Source organism: Cornus florida, unplaced genomic scaffold, assembly GCF_030987335.1.
Source record: "Cornus florida cultivar Cherokee Brave unplaced genomic scaffold, ASM3098733v1 CherokeeBrave_3.0.0_Hap2_Chr09, whole genome shotgun sequence".
NCBI lineage: Eukaryota > Viridiplantae > Streptophyta > Magnoliopsida > Cornales > Cornaceae > Cornus > Cornus florida.
Genome location: NW_026775579.1, coordinates 76,891,111 through 76,913,897, shown reverse-complemented (window position 1 = coordinate 76,913,897; position 22,787 = coordinate 76,891,111). Strand labels below are relative to the sequence as shown.

Sequence of the window (22,787 nt, the reverse complement as noted above, 5' to 3'; positions counted from 1 at the left end):
GTGGGAAAGGTATACATGTTTCATATATTTGCATGTTTCATGTTTCATATATCTTTGCGTTCCCACATGGAATATCTCACAAGCTACATTTCTTTGACTCAAATTGCCAAGTGGAGTTTTCTGAAAGCAAAAATATCGTGTGGATCGGAACAAGTCATTTTGGTGCATGGGAGCTTTTAAATTCCGTCACATCAAACACAAGTGAATTTAATTTCTTTATCGCTGAATTGGTCGTCATTGAAAGATTTTTGTATAAGATTAAGCAATAACAATTAGAAGTTTTCCAAATTACAAACATCTCATCTAGCCTGACAAACAAAGAGCCCCCCATGAATTTGCTAAAAATGTTTCTTCTGGTCACTCTAGTTGCAGCCATGGCAGCACCAGCAAGTGCTCAAGCCAAACCAGGTTGCCCAGACAGCTGTGGCAACCTTAGCATCCCATATCCATTTGGCACAAAGCCGGGCTGCTACTATGACCATACATTTCTCATAACTTGTAACGACACTACCACTCCTCCCAAACCTTTTTATGGTACTAATATTGATGTCACCAACATTTCACTCCATGGTCAGCTGCAAATCTTGCATTATATAGCCCGAGATTGCTACAATCAGTCTGGTTCACAGATCTCACATATCGTACCCTGGCTCTGGTTGTCCAAATTCAGAATTTCCAGTACCAAAAACAAGTTCACAGCAATTGGTTGTGACACGTCCGCGGCCATTAAAGCTTTCCAAGGTGAGAACGAATATAGGAGTGGGTGCATGTCCATATGTGACAGCATAGACTATGTTAGCAACTGGTCTTGCTCTGAAATTGGTTGTTGCCAAACATCGATCCCAAAAGGAATTAGAGCTATTACAATCATACCAGAGTATGGAATTTCAGCAGCTGTAGTTATGCCTTTGTTGTTGAAGACGATAAGTTCAACTTCTCCTCCAACTATTTTAGCGATCTACGAAGTGTAAAAAAGTTCCAGTGTTGCTTGATTGGTCAATTGGAAAAGAGACAACATGTGAAGTTGCAAGAAACTCGTCTGAATATGCGTGTAAAAACAATAGTGAGTGTTTCCAAGTTGATTATGACGCTGGGTACCGTTGCAATTGCTCAGAGGGTTACCATGGAAACCCGTATCTCCTTGATGGTTGCGAAGGTATATATCATATATATTAATGTAATTATTGGGTATGTTCATTGCTAATTTTATGTGGTGATTTACTTCTCTTTTTATTGTATTGTAGATATAAATGAATGTAATGATCCAACACTCAATCAGTGTGAAAAGTGTTGTGAAAATACAGCCGGGAATTATAAGTGTTCTTGTCCTAAGGGGTGTTAGGTTTTTTGATTAAAACATAAAAAATTTTAAAACTTTTTATTTGAAAAGGTGTGACCTCTTATAAGTAGTTGTGTCTATAGGCTAAGGGTGTGAAAATAACCTATAAATATATGGTTATTCTAACAGATTAAATAGATTTTACTTCGTTTTTCTTCAGTATTATTTTCTAAAAACTCATTCATTCTTCAACCAAATACTATATTATATATATTCGATTATATATCTGAGTTTATGGGTAACATGACACTACAAGACTTGGGGATTACCACTCTGTGAACGTGCGTATGGAGGACATTGGAGTTATATCTTGGAACCTTTCATAGTCGTCATAATCTGCACGTAGGGAGGCTATAAAGGCTTTAGGATAGCGCAAACTACGTGCCTCTCCTTTATACAGGCCAGAAGTTTCTTTACTTTTCTCTTATTGATTTTATATATTTTACTGGCATATAATTTTATATATTGTTTTATTTATACTATATATTGTGTTATGATTATATTGAGATATGAATATATAAATGTAGCATTTTAATATGATTACGTGAATGAACTTAAAAATAAGATTGTATAAAAATATCTAAAATCCCCAACAAGGGGTACCGCGGAGACGACAGAAAAGATGGAACTGGCCGCATTGCTGATGAACTATTGGTAATTAAGATTGCTCTAGGTAAGCATTTGGGCTTAAAATCCTAAAAATAAATGTGAATTTTCTAATGGCAGAAGAATTCCAAATTTCCAATAATATTTCTCAAACAAATGTGTAGTTTAGTTATTAACCAAAAAAAAAAAAATGTGTAGTTTAGTTTCAATGCAAAATATATATATATATATATATATATATATATATATATATATTGTTAAATATTTTCTGAAAAAAACATTTTACATGTAAGATAAGTTTTTTGTCCCATTTTTTTTTTTTTTGGTGGTTGGCAACAATCTGAAAACCAAGGGTCTAGTTGTATCTCTCCTACCTTTCAATGTAAAGTGCAAAAAAACCTTCTTAAACTATTTTTGAATTTGAAAATAACCCCTTGAAGTATGTTGTGTACATAACCCCTCTATATTTTGTACATAATACTTGTTGAACTATTACATTTTGTTGCAAAATGCCTCAATGACTAGAGTGTGTGTGTGTGTGTCTATATATATATATATATATATATATATATTCCTAATTGGTACTTACACACACATGCCTCCACCGAGGTTTGAACCCTTTACATCCCTTTGAAAAGTAGAAACTTGGCTAGAGTATATTTCATTAAATGACCGTAATGCAATTTCTTATTAATTATATTTAATCTATTTTTTTAAATTAATTGTATAAATAAAAATCTTAAGTAAATTTTTTTAAATAATTTCTTAATTTTTTATGAATATATTGCATGAAAATGAATATATATATTTTTTAGGTAATTTATTAATTTTTTATTAATATATTGTATGAAAATGAAGGTATTTTTTACGGTAAAAAAATTAAAACTCAGTTCAATAAGTTTTTTAAAAATTTTTTTTTATAAATAATAAAATTTTAATAATAAGTTAATCATTTAAAAAAATGACAAATGCCTCATTAGCCCAGTGGTTGTTGCCAAACATCGATCCCAAAACATTGTTCCGGTTGATTTTGGAGTGTCATACTTTAACTTTCTGCATCTAGTAATTTAACTTCTAACACTTCTTGCCTTGTAAAAAAAAATTCATTTTAGAATTACAATTTTTTTTAAAAACATTTTTATAAATTGATACTAATAATAAAATTAAGATAAATAGTATAAATAAATTAATAGTTCAAGGGGCAATTTGTAGTTCAATGGGTTATTTGCAAAAGGGCAAAAGTTTTTTTTTTTTTTTTAACTCTACCCTATATATATATATATATATATATCTTTTTAATGGAACTTTACCCTATTTTTAACCAAAAAAAAAAAAGTCAGTCTCCCATTCAATGGGCAAGTGTGAAATTTAAAATATGATCAAGACTAACTCAGATTTAGCATAATATACCTCGTTGGTTTGTCTGAGTCAAATTGCAGAACATGTGACAATTTTACTTCCAAAACTAACACTACGAAGGAATTTATCTTTGTTAAGATGATTTATGTGCTTGCTTAATCCATTATCTATTAGGATGAGTGGAACAAGCATTTTCGTTCTGATTTCAAGTTCTCTGAAATGCTCTACGTTCTGGACAATCAACTAGTTGAGCAAATAAAAGTCCAAAAATTCTTACAATAATCATTCAAACGCAGGTACTGCAATAAGTGTTACAGTTCTACTTGTGGGTTTCACTTGGTTGTATTTAGGACTCAAGAAAAGAAAGCTCATTATGCTCAGAGAAGTTCTTTCAGCAAAATGGTGGTCTAATGTTGCAACAGCAACTCTCTAGACGGGAAGGGTCTATCGAAACAGCAAAAATTTTCACAGCAGAGGAGCTCAAAAAGACCACTGACAACTACAGTGATGACAAGAATGTCGAACGAGGAGGTTATGGTACAGTTTTCAAAGGAACTTTAACAAATAACAGGGTAGTTGCCATCAAAAAGTCCAAAATAGTGGATGAAAGCCAAATACAACAATTCATTAATGAGGTGATTGTACTCTCCCAAATCAATCACAGAAACGTGGTCAAGCTCTTGGGTTGTTGTTTGGAGACATAAGTCCCTTTATTAGTTTACGAGTTCATCACGAACGGAACTCTCCGTGACCACATACACGGAGACCACATACATAATGAAAGCAACCGGCTCCACTTTCCTGGCAAACTCGTCTAAGGATTGCTGCAGAAACTGCTGGAGTTCTCTCTTATTTGCATGCTGCAGCTTCGGTTCCTATCATCCATAGAGATGTGAAGCCTACAAACATACTCTTGGATGAAAATTACAATGCAAAAGTGTCCGACTTTGGAGCATCACGGTTAGTTCCCATTGATCATAACTAGCTATCCACATTGGTGCAAGGAACTCTTGGATACTTAAACCCTGAGTACTAGCAGACAAGTCACTTGACAGAGAAAAGTGATGTTTACAGCTTTGGGGTTGTCCATGTCGAGTTGCTAACGGGAAGGAAGGCAATCTCCTTTGACAGGCCAGAGGAGGAGAAAAACTTTGCCATTTATTTTCTTTCTGCATTGAAAGAAAATCGCTTGTTTGCAGTTCTTGAGTGCAGTATAGTTCATGAGGGAAATGCTGAGCAGCTAAAAGAGGTTGCTGTTCTTGCAAAGAAGTGTTTACGAGTAAATGGGGAAGAAAGACCTAGTATGAAAGAAGTAGCAATGGAACTGGAGGGACTAAGAGTAATGGAGCAGCATCCATGGGTTAACGGTGAATTGAATTCGGAAGAGACTGAGTGCCTACTAGGAGACACATCAAACACTTTCGGAATTGAATTTACTGGTAACACAATAGGTGCGTATGATAGCACTAGGGAGCATATTGTTCTGCCATTAAATGGTGGGAGGTGATTGTTTTGCCATTTGTGCAAATGCATCTTCATCGAAGGTGTGTACTGCGACTGTGCCCTATCCTATGACTGGAGTGCCTAGTGATGTCCTAGTTTGCTATATGATCAGCATCTATACCTGTCGAGCATGAAAGATGTGTAGTTGCGTAGTTATCTACTTGCAATGACTTCTAAAATTTGATTTTCAGTCTCTTTTCCTTTTTTGTTTGTTTGTTTGTTTGTTTGTTTGTTTGTGTTCTTAAGTAATTGGGGAATTGTTAGGCAGATGCACTAATATGGTGTTTTCTATACCTATATTGTGTGAATGTGTTTTGCTGCAACCTAAAATGATCAGATCTGTTACAAGAGTGAACTTTAGCATTGAACTTTTCATTGTGGTTTGTAAGAACATTTTGTGATGCAACTTAATTTGTTGTAAAATGACTTTTAGCAGCTAGCTATTTACCACCTTGTGTACTGCAAGAACTAGTTTCTCAATGATGGAAATAAAAGACGAATAAATGATTGGGAGGGAAAAAACAGAGGACCCTTTGAAAGATCAATTAATTTACATCCCTAGAGGGTTCTTCATCAGATTATTTCTTTAACAAACAGCAAAATTGGCTTAGGAGCCCTGAAAAATGTTTCTCCTATTATTAACTATAGTTGTATTCAAAAGCACCTTCAATCAGTGAAGGAGTGAGATAATTCTTTTGGGAGGGGGTGGTTAAACAACAATAAGATAAATTCTTTTCAAACTATAATAATAAACAAAAATAAAATACTTAAATCTCCATCGGTAATTTCGTTGAGTACCTTTACAGAATATTCTTAACGAGTTTTCACTTCTTACAAACGTTGCATTATCTATGTTACTAAGTAAGTATATCTTTTTCAACATGTACAATTAATCTATCACTCATTCATTATTATATCTTTTTCAACATATACATATACGATTGATATACGGTACAAGATCATGAAGCCCATACTCCCCTATTCCAACACATATTGGTGTTAGTTGTCCATTAGGAAAAAGAAAGAAAAATAAATGAATAAAGAGAAAGGATTAAGGATTTTAAAACAATAAAAACAGAAAACCACTCATAGTTTGTATCAGACACTATAGTGAATGGAAGAATGTTATATTAAACAAGATTAGAGGCAAATTACAATCTAGGGTTTTTCAAACTCGAATGGAAGCTTTCTTAACCCTAGAATGGGAAAATGGGGCGAATGATCCTAGACCTCCTCCACATCCGCCAGATTAATTCTTTTAGGTTCGAGAAAAACCAGTAGCATCTGAATTTTAACTCAATAATTTCAGTTGATTATTTTGGGCCTTTTGGGCCATGTTTTGTGCTAGTTTGTCCTTGTACATTTGTTCCTTTTGGCCCATTGGGCTTAGAATTCTTAAATTCAAGCAGAAGCCTTTGTAAAATACCAACGTGCTCTCATGTCGTATGGATCACATGAACTGTGAGCTCTATTTGTATTCTGTGATTGGCTACAACTCAAGCCCAAACAAAATTTGGCTACAACTTCACTTCCGTGCTTTCTTAATGCGATCAACATTTAGTTTACAGAATTACTCAAAAAAAAAACCATGGTAACAGAATTATGGTACATACGAAAACTGTGTTTGGCAATAAATATTCGGGTAATTTTATCCTAATCTTGCATGTGTATATAGAGGACATTATTTTTTGTTTGAAGTCTTCTCCTTTTACAATGCACTTTGTCAATCGGGAAGGAAATATCTCAGCTCATACTTTAGTTAAATATGCTTTGCAGATAAAAGCTAATGTATGTTTCTTGGACCATTTTCCTCCTGACCTTATGAGTGTTGTAGAACTCAATTGTAACTCTCGTTAATTTTATTTACCTTTCTTGTTGAGAAAATAAATAAATATTATAATAAATTACACTTAGACCCCCTGAGGTTAGATCATTTTTTAGCTAAAATTTTGGTTTTAACTTTCACTTATACTCCAATTTACTTTTTGGCCTCTAATAAATGTGAATTGACTATTTTACCTTCAATTTTTTAATACAAAACATCTATAATCTTAAATGACAAAAAGCCCCTGTATATATATATATTCAAGCACTCTAACTATATGGGTACAAAGATGTACTAAAGATCAATACTATATCACGGATTCCTAATAGAGTAGTTTACAGCACTGTTGGGAGGTAGAATATGAAATAGAATTGAGAGAGATCATGTCTGATTTAGATAATTAGAAGATTCACTGCTAAATATATATTCCAAAAAATGGGAAAAAAAAAAAAAAAATGAAATTCTATAATCTGGTCGACAAGGAAGTATTATAGTGAATTAATTTGGAAAATTTCTACAGAAGGCCCTATCTCCCTCTCAATTTCTACAAGATCCATGAAATCAACTCTGAGATTAAGAATGAGATATTAAAGGAAGAGGAGAGGGAGGACGTGTTTTAGGTTGCTGAGGATGAGTCTCTGGGATACTGGTATGGCTTCTCTGTGTAGTGGATATGTCACCTCTTGGTTTAGAGTTGTTCTTCTAGTGTCCTAGGGTTTTGATGAAAGCGGAGTGTTTGAATAAATGAACTATGAAATGAGATATATATATATTTTTTATTGGGTGAGGTGGGACTTGGGTGAGGGATGAGCAGGATTGATGGGTGGGATTGGGGAAGAAGAGGAGAGGAGAGAGAAGGCGGGGGCGGTGGTGAAGCAAAGCCAGGTTGCCAAAACAGCTGTGGCGACGTTAGAATCCCATATCCATTTGGCACAAAGCCGGGCTGCTACTAGGACGAATAATTTCTCATAACTTGTAACAACACTTTCAATCCTCCCAAACCTTTCTTAACAGATAGTACTATTGATGTCAGCAACATTTCACTCCATGGTCAGCTGAACATTTTGCAGTATATAACCAGCGATTGCTACAACCAGTTGGGTTTACAGATCTCATATAACGTACCCTACTCACGCTGTCCAAATTCAGGATTTCTAGTACCAGAAACAAGTTCACAGCAATTGGTTGTGACACTTTGCGTCCATTCATGGTAACGTAACTGAGAATGAATACGCGACTGGTTGCATGTCCATATGTGACAGCAAAGACTATGTCACCAATGGGTCTTGCTCTGGAATTGGTTGTTGCCAAACATCGATCCCAAAAGGAGTAAGCTTTTATGACGTGACATTGGGTAGCTCTTCCAATCATACAGCAAGAGTGTGGAATTTCAGCCCCTGTAGTTATGCCTTTGTTGTTGAAGAGGACCAAGGTTGTTAAACTCGGGATTCTACGTAGAATCGTTTTAGGTTCCGTAAAATCGGAATCGTAGAATCGGATTGTGAATTGTAAGATTCTACCAAATTGTGAAAAAATAATTAAAACTAACTTCTTAAACAATAAGATATGTAAAATATAACCAAAATAAGGTCAAAACACACAATATTACATATCCATGAGTTCACAAATCTCAAATCCTAATAATATTCTAAAGTACGAATATAAATAAAAGAAAATATTCCAAAGCCAGAATATAAATAAAAGAGAATGTAACACAAAATAACATGGTCCACAAATTTCAAATCCTAACTCATCCCTCTCCAAAGTCAGAAACTAAAATTACGTATCCATAAAGTCATCATTCAACCCTTCAACATCTTCCTCATTAGCTTCATCAATGGGATTTAATGGTTGCAAATCTTCATTATCATCAATTGCGTATATTTCCTCAACTACAAAGCATAAAGAAAGAACGAAAATTAAAAGTTTTGCATTCATATAATTCATATAACTAGTGTTTGAGCATTCTGACAGAGGAGAAAGAATTGAGAACTTTCAACAATATACAATTTTCTGTAACCCATGGGATGTATCCAGTTTAATCTTCCAACAAGTAAAAATTGATCATACACTCATTTCAATAACATGAATATAAATTAGGATATGTACAGAAAATAATAATATATAATTATATATATAAGCATTCAGAATAATGATTGTCATTAATCTTAACAAAAACAACATTTTTTTCTTTCTTCCATACCTAAAGCTGTGCACTCACTTTATTCTTTTCTTTTTGGACTAGAGGTATGAAGAATATCACTCATTTTGATGCCTATTTATATTTAAAAAAAAAAAAAAAAAAGTAAACAAGAAAAGGTATAACTTGAATGAAATATGTTACATTTAGCTGGTTTAAATTACGCAACCACAGACCACTTGTAATGTTTACAGGACATCCTTTTTTTTTTCTTACTACTATTTGTGCCTTTCTGGTGTAGCTATTTAATTACTTATTGCTACTAGTTTCAATTCAAATTTGGTTTTGTAATTTTAACAACAATATCAGATAGATCAAAATATTATTTGGCTTCAAAATTTGTAAAAATTAATGCAGTATTTGTGATTCCACTGGCTAAAATTTCATGAAATTAAAGGGTGTCAAGGCTGATAAGATTTTCTGGACGAAGATTTGGAGAAGAATTAGAGAATAGCAATCAGTAATCACCCACTCATTGTATCCATGATTCCATACTAAAAGAAGAGAGAAAAATAATTCTTAGTATAGAACATACCTGGTCGAGCCGCCGAACCTGCTGCTGTATAGAATGGATCCGATCTGCTGTATAGAGGCCTCTGCACTGCCGCCTCCTCTCAGCTCTCAGTCCTCACTCTTGAGTCTTGACTTCCCGTTTCTAATTCTATAATAGAGTAGGGTTTTCTACTTTCATGTTTTGTTACTTTGTATTTTATAATTTATAAAATAAATAATAAAACATATAATTTGGTAAGTTTTGGGCCAAACCTGGCCCAAACAACTAACACAATTAAGGCCCAAAGACCAAATATTATAAAGGCCCGCCCAAACACCTGTTTTGGTAGAATCGTGTAGGATCGTATGATTCTACCATTCAACAAACGATTCTACCGATTCTACCTCCGATTCTACCAATTGAACGATTCTGCTCCGATTTGACTCGATTTTGAGTTCTGAGTCGCAGAATCGTGCGATTCTACGACTCAGAATCGCGATTTTGATAACCATGAAGAGGACAAGTTCAACTTTTCCTAAAACTATGTTAGTGATTTATACAATGTAGAAAAGCTTCCGGTGGTGGTTGATTGGGCAATTGGAAATGAGACGTGAAGTTGCTAGAAACCACTCTGGATATGCATGTATAGATAATAGCAACTGTTATGAAGTTGATTATGACGCTGGGTACCTTTCCAATTGCTCCGAGTGTTACCATGGAAACCCATATCTCCCTAATGGTTGCCAAGGTATCTATCATATATATTCATGTAATTATTGGGTATGTTCATTGCTAATTTTATGTGGTGATTTACTTCTCTTTTTATTGTATTGCATATATAGATGAATGTAATGATCCAACACTCAATCTGTGTGAAAAGAAATGTGAGAATACAGTCGGGAGTTACAAGTGTTCTTATCCCAAGGGATAACACGGAGATGGCAGAAAAAATGGAACTGACTGCATAGCTGATCAATTATTGTTGGTAATTAAGATTGCTCTAGGTAAGCAATGGGTTTAATATCCTAAAAATAAATGTGAATTCTCTAATGGCAGAGGAATTCCAAATTTCCAATAATATTTCTCAAACAGATTTGTAGTTTAGTTTCAATGTAAAATATATATATTTTTTTTTGTAAAATATTTTCTGTAAGAAACATTTTACATGTAAGATTAGTTTTTTTGTCCCATTTTTTGTGGTTGTTAGTTGTTACACATATGTAACTAGAAGGGAAAGTGATTGTAATTATCAAGAATACTGGAGAGGTAGGAGAAATAAACCCTAACTAGAAGGGAAACAAATGTAATTTACCCTTTTATAAAATGACAAGCCTCCTTACCTGTAGATTTCACCACATAACCTACCTTTGCCCAAAAACTATTTTTGTTAAAAAAATAATAAACAAATGTAATTTACCCTTTTATAAAATGATAATCCTCCTTACCTGTAGATTTCACCACATAAGCTACCTTTGCCCAAAAACTATTTTTGTTAAAAAAATAATTTTTTTTGGTTCTACTTTCTTTGTAAATTATTCATAAATTCCATGCTTTGCAATATATAATTACATGAGTGTTTATGAAGAGAGTCATATGATAAAATGTTATATCCGAAATTCAGATACGTATATTTATGCATGCACTTAAGAGTGATAACAGAAAACAATAGCTAGTTGTACATATTTCTTTAGGTAAAATCCATCCGTATTCCCTTTCCCCCCTTCAAAAAATTAGGCTGAACTTTTCTGCACATGTAGGCGTTGGAGCAACTACTAGTGTCTTGATCGCTATTGGCTTATGGTCGTACGGGAAACATGAGAAGAGGAAAAAGAATAAAATGAAACAAACGTTATTTAAGAGGAATTGAGGTTTGTTGTTGGAACAACAAATCTATTTGAATGACGAAAGTGTTGTGCAAACAAAAGGCAACAAACAATTTTAATGAAAATTGAGTCCTAGGTGAGGTAGGACTTGGAACAGTTTACAAAGGGATGTTATCAGTTTGAAGCATAGTTAAGAAGTCTAACATAGTTGATGAAAATCAAATTGGTCAGTTCATGAATAAAGTTATTATCCTTTCTCACATAATTCAAAGGAATATTGTAAAATTGTTGGGTTGTTGCTTAGAGACTGAAGTTCCACTACTAATATATGAATACGTCTCGAATGGCACTCTGTCTGACCAACTTCATGTTGGGATAATATGCCCTACAAGCCAATTAATTATTATTTATTTGATATTTTATTAATAAATATGATATTCATGCATTGGGCTTGACATATATTTGTATGAGATGCATTATAGTCCTCAAGTTGCATTATAGGTGACTTAAGTGTGTAAATGAGATTTACACGCAGGAGATTTAGGCTCATCGGTTTCTTGCACCTTGGCATTGTTCGCAGTCAGTGATAAAAGTTGGGCACTTTTACCTGTAAGACTGTAACACATTTGACCTCTATAAGATAGGATGGTTTGTCTCGACCATTGGGGTAGTTGACTCTAAGGTAGTGTGTTAGTGTGCTTCGAGTACATTGAACTGGATCATCATAAGATCACACCATACAATGTACTGTCATTATTCTGATATGTTTCTTATCTATTAAATTCATAGGCTCTAAATCCTGAGAGATTTAGTGAACTCAAATTTCAGTACTAGTCACTTTGACTTACCAATGTGTGAGATCTTTTTAAGATCAATACCACGGTATCTTGGGTGGCTAATGTTGGAGTTCTGGGAACACAAATGCTCATCATGGAATCCACACTCTTTATAAGAGTTAGAATATCCCATTGATGTAATTTAATAAGTTTGATCACTGGAACCTAGCCAGGGCATTTTAGTAAAATGTTTTCTAAATTATTTTTCTATTATTTATTTAGGAAAATATATATTTGGAAAAATCCTTTTATAAAAGAATTGAATTCAGTGATCATAAGGATTAAATTGGTTACTTAAGGAATATAAAATATAAGTAAGCCTTAGGTGGGACGGTATATATTTTCCTAGGGCTACTTATGGATATTCGGTAGTGGAGGGGTTTATATGTAATTATTTAGTAGACAGGGCCTTATCATAATTTCTAAATCCTAGAGTGCAATTACAATTCTATTGTGGTGCTTATTGTAATTAATTGGATAGGATAGAGTTATATCTCTATCCAATTGGAGCTAGGATAAGGAAGCCCTCTTGGATCCTCATCTCTAGGCCCAGACTTTTTTAACCGATTCTCTCAGATCATATATTCTGTGAGATATCAACACAAAAGACTGTGTCGTATATTATCCAGAATACAGAGAGTGAGAGAAAAGGTGAAGGGTTCCACAAACCTACCGTTGGGGTCATAGAGATGAAGACTCATTAGTTTTCAAGGCCAAAAAAGAAAGTGAATATTGTTTTCGAATACGACGATTATTCAATCGTCCAAAGGTATGAGATCCCTTTACAGTATTTTTTGATTGATGAAAAATCACGTGGATTTGATCCTGAAAATTTCTAAATGCTTCCGTTGTGCTTTCACTTCACGTTTAGGGTTATACTCCGACAATGTCCTAGAATACTCGATTGAGAATTGCAGGAAAAATTGCGGGAGCACTTGCCTATATGCACTCATATGCTTCTAGATCTATCTTTCACAGGGACATCAAATCTAGCAACATTTTGCTTGACGAAAATTACATAGCAATAGTGTCTGATTTTGGAATTTCAAGGTCAGTGCCCCTAAACAAGACTCATTTGACAACATTGGTGTAATGTTTATCAATTATACATATATATAATTGTGGTGTACAAATAAAAAAGAAAAATTTAAAATTAGAAAGTGGTGGGACCCACCACCTATCTCTAAGTGGCATGAAGGCCACATATGGCCTCACAGATCCTCTCTCTCTCTCGTAATCCTCTCTCTCCCTCTTTTGTTTTTCATTTTTCTTTTTCTTTTGTATCAAAAACTAAAGTTTCAATTAATCTCTCATTTCTTGAAGTTTTTGGGAGCCGTTTGTGGCAAAACAGAGAGCACGACAAGGTCTACGTGTGAGTACAAGCAATTTCAGTTTTGGCCTCCCCTGTGATTTCGAGTTTTGAGACCCATTTTGAGGGTTTTTCTACAAATTAAGGTAGGGGTAACTAATACATAAATTCTTATGCTTTTGTGAGTTTTTCTTGTTTAATTTGATGTTAAGCATGTTCAATTTGTATAATTTCTTGCAAAACTAGTTTAATTGTTGATTATGGAACACTTGACTACTTGTTACTTGTTGTGTAATGATTATATATACTTATGTGAAGTTAAATTGATGTTTTTAAAAGCTTTCCATGTTAAATTGATGTTGATTGAAAGCATGAGTTATGTGTTTTGGAAAAATTATGTTGGATGGTATGTGTAAAAATTTTATTGTTGAATTGATGATGGTATGTGTAAAAAATTTATTGTTGAATTGATGATTTAAAACATGGCGCATTCTTACATCCATTGGGAAGAGAAATGGGAAAAGTGTTTTCAAAACAAAGGAAATTAAATTTTGAAAAAATATTTTTTAAAAGCGTTTGCGAAAACCCGGAGGCCTAGGAGGCACCTAGTGGTCCGTGGTGTTAGTGTGGTCTAGAGGGGAGTATGGTCGAGCTAACCAGACCGGATGCGACGCCTTAGATATGCCTTGTGGTCGTGGATGGTTAGTCGATCCTCCTTTGGTTGAGCTAACCAGGCCGGATGCGACGCCCTGGAGGTGCCTTGTGGTCGTGGATGGTTAGCCAACCCTCTCTTCATTACGCCATAGAGGTGCTATGAGTCGGATTACATTAACGGTTTGGAAGTTGAAACGGAAATGTTTCAGAATTACAGTTCATTAGCATATATGGTGTGTTTGGGATTTGATGACATTTGTTATATACTTGTCGTTATAGTTGTTAACATGTAATCCCCATGGTATGATCCCGTTTACCTTTTTCCTGTTCTTTGCGTGTATTCACGGGGTTATAAGAAGTGTGTCTTAGACACTTCCTACTGAGCTTATGCTCACCCCATTATTTTTTTAACATTTTTCAGGATACGGAAAAAAAGGTGGAGGACGACGATCCACCACAAGTCTAGATGAGATTGGAAACCTATTTTATTTTGCTATCTTTTGTATTAGAACTCTAATATTTTTAAATATAATCTTAACTATTTTGTGAAACTTTAATTTAATTGGTGTAATGTTGTAAGCTATGGATATTAAAATTTTAGCTATATTTTATGGATTGTATCTTGATGTAACTAAAGTGTGTTCCTTGTTTGGATGAGATGGAGGAACGGAATTTTTTTTTTTATAAGCATGTGATCATTTTGGGAATGTGATATAATATTGGTATTGTGCATTGGGACATGATAGATTAATTTTAAAGCCCAGTGAGGCCATTGCGTTTTCATGCTTTTCAACAGGTTGTAGAGGAACTTTTCTGCGGAGGTCATGCCAAAATTTTATATACTTTATTATTATTATTATTTTGGTATCTTTTTGGGTCGTTCCAAAGTTGGTATCGGAGCATTTTTTTAGAAATTCAGGGTCATGACAAATTTGGTATCAAAGCAATGGTTCGAATACCATTAGGACAACGGGTAGAGGCCTACTTGGGATTACATGGGGAAGTTGAATTACATGACTATATGCTACATGTTAAAGTGTTTAAATGTTTGAGAAGCATGCCTACTTGTTTACCTGTTTATTTGCTTATGTGATCACATGCTTACTTGTTTACAATTTTGAAAGTATGCCTATTTGCTAATTGCTTACATGATTAAATGCAAAAATTTGTGTTACATGGCCATGCATGTGAAGTAGTTATATAATCCAACTATGTAAATGAAATGTGAATATATTTGAAAGCATGTTATACATGATAAGATGATAAGTTGTGAGTACGGATTGTGCAAGTGTGCATTATACGAAATGATGATAAGGATGGAAGGGATGTTTAATTTCGCATAATAAATTAATGGACTAATTGTTTAAAACTTATGTGATAGGACATGGTCGTGTCAAGGTTTATGTCCATGTTATTATGTATATATGTATATATATGTATGTCTTGTATATATACCTATATTCTTATGTGTTTATGTGATCAAGCATGCGATGGTTGTGTGAGTTTTGACCTCGGTAGACGAGGAGCTCGGTTGTTCTGGAATTATTGGGTGCCAGTTCTTATCGAACGAATTGCTTGGTCTTTCAGCTCGTGGACTGAGTTATCCAGAGTGGGGTCTTCCTGGTTTTCTTGTTGCATTTATGTAGTGCTTAGAGCATGACTTTAGAACAGGTTCATATTTTATGGCATGGTGTCTTTGTTGTGTGTAAGTTTCATGCATCGGTGGATGGGTTCCTGTGATTGTGGAGGTCAAGTGTACGAGTAAGGGTTTCGAGGGAGAAAGGTATGACCTTAGGCGGTTAGTGTTTGTGACTTGGGCCACAGTTTGTTACGGAGGTTCTTTTCGAACCGGTCGTGGTAGGTGTGACAGAAGTTGTTTGAGTCACGAATGTAGTCTATGGGATGTAGATGTGTATCTTCTGGTACGGTCTAAGGAATCGTGTTGGTTCTAACTGTCATAGGGACTTGTTGGATTTTGTAGGTTTGGGGTGATATAGGATCGGTTACAGCGTGTGGAGTAATTTGTGTCTTGTAAGAGTCTGTTTTTGGGACTGGGTTGTCAAAGAGTGATTCTCATTTTGGATTGCTGTAAGAGCATGTTACGGGTAATTAACTCTCAATGAGTTCATTACATAGTTCGGTGGATGAGTGGGGTTTTAGGTTGTCACGATTGTCGAGAGAGTCTCGAGGTAGTGTATAGTGGTTAGTTTTAGTTATGTGGAGCAGGATTGCATTATAAGGTAGGTTGTATGAGCTCATTAAAGTGCTTGGTTGTTTACGGATGAAGTGATTGGTGGTAGGTACGGTGTTACCAAATAGACTGTGTTCTAAGATTTGAAAGTTGTAGACTGGAGTTGGATTTTATGTTATGTCTTAGGTATCAGGAGATTGTGCTTGGTATTTGAGGATTCGAAAAGGTAGACTGGTGATTGGAACAATTGGGACGAGGTTGATCTTGTAGGTTTAGTTGGTAGCCCCATTTGACTTTTGTCGGGGTCAGGAGTGTTTTGAGGAACGGTGAGGAGGGGAGGTAGTGATGTTGAACCTAGGGCATGAAGTTTTCTTGCTTAGGCAAGTAGATCACCTTTGAACGAGTGGATTAAATGGTCGATTGAGCGTTAGTGATTGATTGCATTGTTGATGGTTTTGAGGAGACTATTGGGTGTTGAGCATTCTGAGATTGTGCCCATTTTATTTTGGGGATTTGTCGGCATGTCATTGCCGTATAGAAGTTCTTTTCTAATGGTAAATAGTGGTCATTGTGGGGAGTATCGAGAGTGATGCTTATTCTCTTGTTATAATGGTGTTACATTAAGGATGTTTGAGGATGAATCGTTTGGTAATAGCCTGATGGTCCGGTAAAGATGAGAGGTTCGGGTGTCATTTGAGGATGATGGTAGTCGAGGCGTTATAGGGTGATATTTAGTGCTGATGAGCAGAATGGTTTGAGGTATGATACGAATGTGGTTTAGGGATTATGAGTTGTCTGTTGTGCATTGTCAGTTATGTGATGGGATTGTACACCAGTTGAGGCGATTGTGGGCAACTTAGACTTAAGAGCCACAGAGAGAGGTGTTGCCATGTAGGCATCTTTTTCTTTGGAAGAGTCAGTAGGTTGTTATGACTGAGGTCATGGGTCTTGTGCGCACGGTAATCGAGGCAGTGTCACCTGGGCAAGTACAGATGAAGTGGGTGGTAAAGTGTTATTTATGGTATGAAGGTTGTCAATTGGGAGTGACTGATTCTAGGTAGACCAAGACATCATGTCCGAAGGGCTATGATTGTTTCTAGTGTTAGTGTGCCATGAGTGTCAGTGCTCTTACTTGATTGGTTTTGGTTAGCAAGGGTATCGCGGTGTATCGTATACAAGGTTTCTGTGTTAACAGTGTGTAACGGCTCGTTAGTGGTGAGGTCGCCTAGAATTACGTTCGTAGTCCCGTATGTGTCATTTCATCTCAGGTGAGATTGGGTGTCCACGGTTGGACGATTGATGAGTAGCGTGTCACAAGTTGTTGGGTGTATTCAGGTGTGAATTGTCAGTCTTTTGTGAGAACGGGGTTCATTACTCTTTCCATTTGTTCTAGTCCTGGCAAAGATATTGTTTGTCGCGAGGCTTGTTCTCCATCTAGAAGTTGTGCGCGTCCGTGGGCAGACGGATTTGTAAGCAGTTGTTACGCTGTTAGAGTTCATTGATTGAGGTCTTGATTGAAGGGGTCGACTTACCCCCACGAGGGGAGGTAGAGTCCTTGGTTTTTGTAGTGTTTATTTTGAGAGTGGTTTTGACTGGTAGGATATGAGGGACAGGTTGCCGAATAGGGGTTGTGTTTTCGATGTTTAGTACTAGCAGTGATCGCTAGGAAATGTGTCGTGAATCATAGCTCGAGGATAATTAGGTGTTGTGATGTGACTCATGTATTTGGATATTTTTATAGGTGATTGATTCTAGCAGTGTCTTGAGGACAAGTGTGGGTATTGTTTGAATGTTTTGCAACTAGAGCATGATTACGGGATTCCGTTGAAGAACTGTAGGAATGATTGACCTTGGTTTTGAGGTTTTAGGCATGAGATTGTCGCATTGTGTGTTTTGATGGGATAGGAATTGAATCGGATAATGTTATGAGTTGTTTACTTGGTGTGGATGTTATGAGGAAATTAGGGATCTTTAGTACTGGTCGATGATTGTGACGTTTGGAGTCTTGTTGTTTTTAGCTTGTTATGAGTGTGTGATAGAGGAATGATTGTCGTGTTGCTTCTAGCATATTAATATGTGACTATATAGTTGTTGAGGTTATGTGGAATGATGGGTGGATAGTGAGTGGATCTCTTGGTTATTTTGTGGACTGTATGGCATGTGTTTGAGATTTAGACCTAAGGACAGGAACGACGTCTGTGTTGAGATCAAATTGATGATGAGAATGGCCTGGCCAACCATTTCTCCTGAGTCAGTCCATTTTTAGCACGATGTCGGGTCAAAGGTCTATGATTGTTTTAGTTTGTCAGGAACAGTAAGAGTACAGTATTATGCGATGTGTCGGTGTGACAGGGTGGATTCAGATGGTTTGTCTCGGGTAATGAGGTGTGCTAGGTAGGACCAAGCGTCTGATAAAAGAGTTTGTGGTACAATAATTGATTATTAAGAATCTTGTTTTGAGAATTTGTGACCTGGGTGCAGGATAATTTGTTTTATTATTTTGGTGACTAATGATTGTATAGTTGTTGGGAGATTCATTATTTAGTCATCTTAAGGATGATAAATTTTGTGATTGCCGCTTGGTGTGGTTGGTAGTCGTTATACGGGTATGTAATGGTGTAGTTAAGTGTTAGGTAGTGAGTATTCGATTTGACAGGGTATGTAGATTTGAGTTTGAGCTTGATTATGTGATGGACGGGGTTCCTTGTCTGGGATTTTGTGTGTCCTTTAAAAAATGAGTTGAGATAGGATGTTGTCATGTTCAGGGGTCTTGTAACCGTTCTTCTTTCGAGCAAGCATGTGATCATTTTGGGAATGTGATATAATATTGGTATTGTGCGTTGGGACATGATAGGTTAGTTTTAAAGCCCAGTGAGGCCATTGCGTTTTCATGTTTTTCAACAGGTTGTAAAGGGACTTTTCTGCGGAGGTCATGCCGAAATTTTATATACTTTATTATTATTATTTTGGTATCTTTTTGGGTCGTTCCAAAGTTGGTATCAGAGCATTTTTTTAGAAATTCGGGGTCATGACAATTGGTCGGAGGCACATTTGGTTACTTGGATCCTGATAAAAGTGATATTTATGCCTTTGGGGTCATTCTTGTTGAATTGCTAACTGGGAAAGAATCACTCTCCTCTGATAAATCTGATGAATGTCTTGTACTTATTTTTCGAGCATCAATGAAACAAAATCGTCTGTTTGGAGCCAGTAATTATTAATGATGCTAAGGAAGAGGAGATTCAAGTTGTTGCTACTCTTGCAAAAAGGTGCCTAAAATTGAATGCAAGGAAAAGGCCAACTATGAAAGATATAGCAGCAGAACTGGATCAATTAAAAAAGATACAAAAGCCGCCTTTACTTGAGCATAATAGCCCAAAAAACTATGCTTGGTAAGTGAAAGGTCCTACTCTTACAAAACTAAAGAATGATATGTCATGTTTAAGGTTTCTCTCATTGTTCTTTTTTTTTTTCTATTTTTTTTTTCTTTTCAAAATAAAAATATCAATTTAATGATATGTAAGATAAATTTTCATTTTTAATTTAAGTAGCTATCATATCTGGGTAAATGTGAAGGTTGTATAACTTCAATATTATATTTTTTTATTAATTTGCAGCTGCAGTTTGTGTGGTTTAACACATCTAATTTTCACCTGAAATTGTTCTTTTTTTTTTGTTGCTTTTTCATTTTCGTACCATTAAATTTTCTAATCCCTCTTTAGTTTTAGAAATACAAATTTATGCCGTGTAGTTGAAGGATCATGTAAAGAAATGAGTTTAGTTTGGGACAATGTTATCGATCACTTTGCATCACCATCATTATTACCATGGACTTGGATCCTCTATTGTAAATGAGTCCTGTTGTAACATGCTGTTGTGCAAATAATATTGTTTAAGGTATTTTTTTTTAAAGGCAATTTAAAAGTGAAACTGAGAAACTAACAACGTTAATGATAAATTATTAAAAAAAATAAAATTCAAAATATAAAACGATAAAACATTTCGGCCAACTTTAATCCTCTATTCGACACTTTTTAATGTTGTTTGCAACACTTCTAATCTTTACCTAAACACATTTTAATCTTATTTTCAACACATTTAATTTTTACCTCAACGCCTTTTAATCTTTATCTCAATGTCATTAATTTAATATTGTTCTCAACGCCTTTTAATTTTGTTATCAACACCTTTAATCTTTACCTCAACGCGTTTTAATTTTGTTCTAAAAAACTTTAATTTGTTCCCAACACCTTTTGATGTTGTTCTCAACACTTCTAATATTTACCTGAATACATTTTAATCTTGTTCTCAGTATATTTTAATGTTATTCTCAACACCTTTAATCTTTACCTCAACACATTTTAATTTTTATCTCAACGCCATTTAATCTTCTTCTCAACACATTTTAATCTTGTTATCAATACATTCAATATTTACCTCAACGTGTTTTAATTTTATTCTCCTCAACACTTCTAATATTTAACTAAATACTTTTTAATCTTATTCTCAGCACCTTTAATCTTTACCTCAAGGCCTTTTAATTTTTATCTCAACGCCATTAATTAATCTTGTTCTCAACACTTTTGTATCTTGTTATCAACACATTTAATCTTTACCTCAAAGCCTTTTAATCCTTACCTCACACCTTTTAATCTTATTTGCAACACCTTTAATCTTAATCTCAACACCTTTTTGAAATAAAACTAGAATAAAAAATTTAAACACGTTACTGAAATACAATTAAAATAGAAGATATTGATCCAATCGATTTAATTGTGTTCAATTTTAGTTATTTATTTATCATATGGAGTTAAAGTGTTTGATGTCTTATATTTTAAAATTTTGTTAATAATTTTGAACTCTTTTAATAGATTTGTTATTGCTACATATTACTCATAAATATATTTTTCATCTTATTTTCGGGGATTGCACCACCAAAACCAATATCTGACATGAGCATGGGAAAGGATATATAAAATTATAAAGAGATGTATCCTAACAAATTATATCGCCAATACGTGAATGTTTTTAATGTTTTATATTTTTATTTTGATTTTTTTAATAATTCACCATTAAGGTAGGTAGTTGTTCTGTTTCACTCTTAAAATATTTTATTTTTAAAACTTACCATAAACAATATTATTTACATTACAACATGACTACAACAAGACCTGTTTAAGCAGAGGATCCTAGCCTCCATGGGATGATCTTGTAAGACTCGATCAATGTCAAAAAGGCCTTGAGCCATTATTTATTTCTACTGTGGGTTAACTACAACTTTGTTAATGAAGTCATTATTTAGTCCTGCAATCAATCATTTATAAATGATAGTCGAACATTAATATCCCATGGATCTAGCAAATTAAATATGATAAAAGTTGTACTAAAATTTCATGCAAGACATTCATTTATAGAGAGGGAAAACATTTTATAACGTAAGGTACAACAAAACCACACTTTATCTATAAAAATCAATGTTTTTATACCTTTTGAGCAATTCACATTCTTAAAAATGTGTTTCATCTTAAACAAATTTGCCAACTTATGAATATGAAAACATAAAATAAAGTTTATACATGGGCTATATACAAGAAATTTAACTCTTTTTTTTTTCTTTTTTTTTTTTTTTTTCGAATGGTGGAGAAATTTAACTTTACAACTTCTTTTCTTCTTCATCATTTTTGCTTTTATATAATTAATCTCTTTTTTTTTTATCATAAATCATTCCCTCTGCTGATTGAATTTAATTTTTTTTTAAATCATTTCTCATCACTTCATTCTATGTAAGTTTTATGAATTTTTTTTTTTTTTCATCCTTTATGTATAACAATCTTCCTCCACAAGTTAAGTTAATAATCCAGAAATTAACCAAAAATCATACGATGACTTTCAAAGTCTTTTTAAGTATTTTCTCTACCTGCTTACCTTTTAACTATAAAAAAAAAAAGTATTTTCTCTACCTTGTCTACCTTAATTGGTAGGTGTTTTCACGTAAATTATGTGGGGCACGATTATACTGTGCTATTATTATTATTAATATTTTCACCCTTCATGAGTCTCTTACATTTTTAGTTGAGTTCATCCACATAGACCCACACACGAACACATTCTTACACATGACAACACAAAGGTAGTCTTTTTACTTTTTATTTTTAAAAAATTATTTTTTATTACTTCATTCCATATTAATTTTGATTGATTTTTTTATCTTTTACACTCTATGCAAAACAAATTTTCTCTACAAATTAAGAAGTTTAATTTAACCTGTGGAGAAATTAATTAAAAATTATGAAAGAACTTTCTAAGTGATTTGTTAAGTGTTTTTTTTTCTACCGTGTCTACCTTGGTTACTATGTATTTTTTATTAAAACACCTAGAACTTTCCACGCGTTTGTACTCATTGATTCTTTTTACACCATTTTTGTACAAAGTAGTACTAATATAATTGATTTGCATCGCTAGAAGATTAATTAAAATTAAATAGTGTATCAAGTTCTCAATCGAATCCATTCACAAAGAATTAAAAAGTATAAAATTAAACATCCACCTCTCTCTCACATGTCCGTGTCACCACATAATTTTCATGAAAAAATTGTAAAAACAATCTCCACCTCAGTTTGTTCCTTTTGAAATTATGGAATTTAAAACT

General features: G+C 34.2%; 1 pseudogene; it reads left to right on the top strand.

The window, feature by feature from the left end:
• Positions 1 to 344: 344 nt before the first annotated feature.
• Positions 345 to 4,811, top strand: LOC132272904 (wall-associated receptor kinase 2-like; annotated as a pseudogene).
• Positions 4,812 to 22,787: the final 17,976 nt, after the last annotated feature.